The 5,333-nt window shown below is 41.4% G+C and overlaps 1 long non-coding RNA gene across 1 annotated transcript; it reads right to left on the bottom strand.

The window, feature by feature from the left end:
• Positions 1-3,149: 3,149 nt before the first annotated feature.
• Positions 3,150-5,321, bottom strand: LOC123176434 (uncharacterized). The gene is made up of 3 exons (XR_006488520.1): positions 4,061-5,321; positions 3,822-3,870; positions 3,150-3,433 (listed from the first exon to the last, which is right to left on the bottom strand). It is a non-coding gene; the product is annotated as an uncharacterized lncRNA (long non-coding RNA).
• Between the last annotated feature and the right edge of the window lie 12 nt (positions 5,322-5,333).

The raw sequence follows: 5,333 nt of genomic DNA, 5'->3' as shown, positions 1-5,333 counted from the left end.
CGAGTAATTTTTAGTAAGTTTTTATGCAATGTAGTATAAACATTGTTTGTTGTAAGTTATCAAAATATTCGGAATTTGTGTAGTAGTTTTATGTAGGAGTTTTATGCAAGTTTGATGTAGTCTTTGAACCAAATTTGTGTTGCATTTTTTTACTCCGTTAAGTATTGGGGATCGGTTAGAGATGGCATTCTTTAGAAGAGCAAAGACACTCTCGGCTTTATCCTCCTCTAAGTTTTGTGGATCGGTTATTGATGCCCTAACATCAATGTGCAAGGTTGCACATTCAGGGCTTTTACACCGCATGTAGAATAAGACTGCCTTGATCGGAAACAACTATGCAGACATGAGCATACATCCTTATGGTCTTATGGAGAGTTGGAGACGAAGCATCATGAGCCAATGTATGAGCTCGCTTCTTGTTCTCCCTTTTGATTTTGAAGATTCGGGTAATATCGAAGAAACTGCTGAAGAATGGGTCTAATTGTTCAATGCCATGGGTGATTTTCATGATCTTACCTCAACATTGGTTTATCATCATCATCATCAGTAAGATAATCTACACTGCAAGATGAGGGCCTATGCGTAAATGCTTTTGAAAGGTAGATTTGATAATGCTAATAGATTTGATCTGTGAATCACATATACTCTTTGTTTCTCATAGTACGAAAAATATATCTGAAACTATAGGTCAGGATGAGGGTCAGGTGAGCTTGCTCTCTATGATTAAGCCTTAATCAATCACACTGGGGTTGCCAATTGCAATGCAAGGAAGATGGAGAGCAGCAACAGCAACATCATAAGCATTAGTGGAGAGGGGGTGCTTCTGCCAGAGCCGCTGCAGACGAGTCGGCCGACTGTTGCGGTACGAGCACACCGATTGCTTCCTGAAACAACAAAATGTACAAGACCAAACGGTTAGGAGGAGCAAAGATCCATTGAAGTGCCTGTCATGCGGAGATAAGTTCCATGTAAACTGACACAAGCTTATCAAATCGGAATGGCATTGTATATTGAGAAATTGCTTGTGGGTGTGAGATGATTGCTATAGTGAAAGCAAGTAGCTTGCAAATTACTATGCTTACACATCTAAGTAAATAAGTAATAACTAGTTTGGTTAACTTTCCTGTGTCAACATGTCTTACAGGGTAGAACCTTTATACTCTATAGTCTGTTTACTGAAAATGGGCGGTTGTTTTCCATTTATGAAACAAAAAAATCATCGAGTTTGTTTCTAATAAAAGGTGTGATGGTCTATATAAATTTAGCCTTTATAATACTTTCCATGCTATCTCATATTATATGTTCGACCGTTTCAGTTAAGCAATAGTAATGCTAATGATGATGTTTGCAGGATCATTTCTTGCCTTGGCTGGCCCTTCTCGTGCAATTCTGGCTGATGACCTTTTGTTGTTTTATAGATTTCTTTGTTTGGGTTTGTTGAGCTGAGCCCTCAGCATGACCTTTTGCACCTTGTGTCCATACTCCATACTTTTTTTTCTTTTTTTGTTCCTGTTGAGACTATGTGTGTATCTTGTGGTAACTTGGCGATTGCTTTATTTACACTACACCACAACACTTGATTAGGAGCAGTTAACTGCCAGAAGAAATACCTTATCAAGGACAAATAATCTGCCGGGAATTACTTTACTGCCGGCACAACTAAATATGGGCAAATAAACTGCCGGGAGAATATAAGTTTACCGGGGCATACGAACTACTGGGATGATCCGTGACAGGTTTTCTGCCGGGATAACTGGGTCACGGCCCACTAACTGCCGGGACGTGGTGCAAGCCATAAAGTGAAATCTTTTGGGCCTAATTGTGCGGGAGAGCGAGCGAGGGCGCGAGACGGAAAAATATTCGCGGGCCGACCATTCCCAAATTCCAACAACTACTCGTCTCAGCCTCTAGTTCTCAAAAAAAAACTCGCCTCACCCTCTTTCTCGCAAAAGAAAAAAGAACTCCTCTCAGCCCCTCTCCAAATCGTTCCCCAAATTAAACCCTAGCCAAATCGAACATCACCCCGCCCCCTCCCCCTGCTGCCGCCGCTGTTAACCACCCACCGGAGTGTTCGCTTCATCCCCCACCACCGCCGCACCCTAGCACACTCCTCAGCCGCCGCAGAACAACCTCCTCATCCGCCGGCGAGCACCCTTTGCCGCTTCCTCCTCAACCTCCGCCGCACCGAGCGCCGGTTTCCTTCCCCGACCAACGCTGTCGCTCCCAAATAACCTCGGCAGCACCCCCAGCGCTGCCTCCCGACGCTTTCTCTCCAGCAGCACCGCGGCCTAGTACCCTGCCATCGTCCCTATCGACTTTGAAGTCAAACTAAAGATGAACGTGGAACATATCAGTCCGAAGATAAGGCATTGATTAGTTCTACTAACCACTACACTTTTAGAGATGATGCTGCTTTTTTCTTTGGCCGCCCTTGTTGGGCAAAGTTGAGTCTTGAGACACTTCCTAGAGCGGTCCAGGCCACTATCTTATCTCACTACAAGAAATACGCTCAATTATGACTCCCCATTTTGGTCATTAATTGGTCATTGCTTTCGTTTCTTGACCTTTTTTGACCAAATTCAGAAGGTCAACAGTTGGCTGTCAAGAACAAAGAAACGTGACCTTTTCTGGCATTTCGGTCATGGCCGCCCTTGACCAAAATTTTGGTCGTTAAATCTTTGACAAAAATTATGGTCATTACTAAGTAGCGTAGACCACGGAGAATCTGATGTGGCCAAGCCAACGTGGCGATGTCCACATGGCACATGTGATGACATGGCAAAAATGATGACGTGGACGCCATGCAGGATCAGTCAAAATCAGTTGTTTCAGTGGGCCAAGCCCAATATAGCCCATTTTCAGATTTACTTTTGGGCCACAACTATGGGCCAAGCCCTTAATTCGGTCCATTTTTAGATTTACTTTTGGGCCACAACCATGGGCCTGGCCCAACACATCAGCCTGTTAATGTTTGTTCTTGGGCTGAGGCAATGTACAACCCATTTATTAATTGAGACAACCCTTTTCTCTAAACGGTCCAGCCCACTCACACAATTTAGTAGTTTCAGTCCAACCCTTATTCAAGGGAGATCCACATTTGATTGGACAATTTGTTAGTCAACCAAAAGCACAGGAGAATATAATGGTAATAATAATATAATTCTCAAAATAACACAGCAGTATAATTACACCACAGGATCTCAATAACACAGTAGAATGAACATAGAGCACATCATTTCACTATATATTTGGTGTGTCAATGATCCTGTGTGATGGCCAATGTAGTTTCTCGCCACACGACGATGACAAAATGGTGGTTGTGTTCAGTTCTGAAATCGTGTATATACCATCCATTTTCTGTTGTACGGTGTAGTCTGATCAAGGCTTGGCAGTTGCATGCTACTGTTTTTGTGTTTTCTTTCTTTGGCCTTCCCTGAAATTATAAGGACAAATGCACAGATTAGTATTATGTAATAACAAGGATGGGGGCACTCTTAAGTTTGAAACATTTCAAACTTAAGAAATGAGAACAGACATAGAGCATCAGGTTTGCAAACTAAAGCAGGACAAAGAGTAACTTCTGTGAGACACTGAAATTCTAGAATACCAGGATATAGTAGATTTACTTTCCTTTTTAGCTACTGAAAAAACAAACAGTTTACTAAGATAGGACAGTGGCGGAAATACTAATCAAGCTACTCAATCACAAGGAATGTGAGCAGGATCTGATGAGTATGGCATGAAACACTAACAATGTGAAACTGGAACTACAGGAAGAAAAAAACCAGAGTAGAAATGTTTAAGAAAGGGAAAATGGGCACCTTCGTCACATCTGGGTCAGTATATTTCCTTGGAAATATCATCATAACCCTGCAAGGAACAATGTGCATCAGACAAGAATCACAAGAGATAAAGCATCAAGACAAACTGAATATGGTGTCCACGCTACAACATCATCATCAGGATTAGAACAACATATGGATACTCAGTGCTCGATGAGACCATATACAACACCACTACAACAAAATAGGCCGCCGCATGCCGCAGTGCACCAGCGTACTTGATCTGGCCTCGATGTTCATGAGCGTGTCGGCCTCCCACTCCGCGGTAGGCAGCTCGAAGCTGAACCAAACCAGCCAGGTCACAACGGTTAAGTGACGCTGGACCAGACAGCCGACGAGCAGGAGCAGCCTAAGGCGAACCGCACCTCATGCACTTATTCACCTCACATATTAGAAGTTTGCATATTAGAAAAGGAGGATATTAAGCTACCATGTAAAAAACCACTAGATGAATTGTAGATTAAAAAATTGACAGCAGCCCATACTCATTTACATGAGACAATGTCATATGATTGCAAAACAGAAATGACATCAAGGAATGTAAACAGAAGCATTAGAGTTGACATCAAGAAACTAGTATTACACCACTAAATTGGCTATTAAGCAAGTTCAGGTTCCTTAAGGATGAGAAATCTGCTCCTACAATAACAATGCTATGTGCAGACTTGAAGAATGACATGACAGGTTATTTACTACTCCATAAGTATGATTGCGCCTAAGCAAAACTACCATTCTACTACCACAACCATCCTTTATTCTCATTTTCCCTTTATTCTCAAGTAGTTATATTTATTTTCTCGATATGATTAGTAAACTGTGATCCATTGACACCCAAGAACGGCTACATAATTATCTATTGGTTCGCCCATCTAATTTGCTCCACAATAGTTTTCCGTTTTCGCTCTCTCTAGTAAAGGGCATATGTGACTGAACAAACAGTTCTGCATAATAATAAAAATGATATAGGATACTGCATTTGAACTACAAAGAACCTGTAGGTTTACTTGTAGATATATCCGCCATGTAAGTAGAAAGAACTGATAAATACCTGTAGATATAGAAGGTGGTCATGTGAGATGGATAAGTCATGAAACAGCCTTTCATAGGTCAGGAACTGTATCTGTCTCTTGCAGTTTGTTCATATGCAGGTAAGGCTATTAAGAATCCCACAGCAGGGTGTAGGAAAAAATAAAAAAGGAATCAACAACGTATGTTTTTTAAAACAGTAAGGGCGGTATATACTTGGAAAAATATATTGCATCTGCTGTTGGTTGGTTCCAGGGTGCAAACTACTATGGGAGGCATCACAATATACAAAAGTAATTGCTTTTTTGAACGGAAAAGTAATTCAGCATGGTGCACCAATGAACACATATACTCAACAGGTATTCTATTGATTTAAATAGACATCAACTGAAAAGCTACAGATACCCTTTTTTTCACTACAAACAGAAGTTCTATGGAATCTAAAATTTTGAGCACCTATATGTA

Source organism: Triticum aestivum, unplaced genomic scaffold (assembly GCF_018294505.1).
Source record: "Triticum aestivum cultivar Chinese Spring unplaced genomic scaffold, IWGSC CS RefSeq v2.1 scaffold274985, whole genome shotgun sequence".
Classification (NCBI taxonomy): Eukaryota; Viridiplantae; Streptophyta; class Magnoliopsida; order Poales; family Poaceae; genus Triticum; species Triticum aestivum.
Note: the sequence above shows the minus strand (reverse complement) of the source record. Positions and strands in the feature narration are given on the sequence as shown.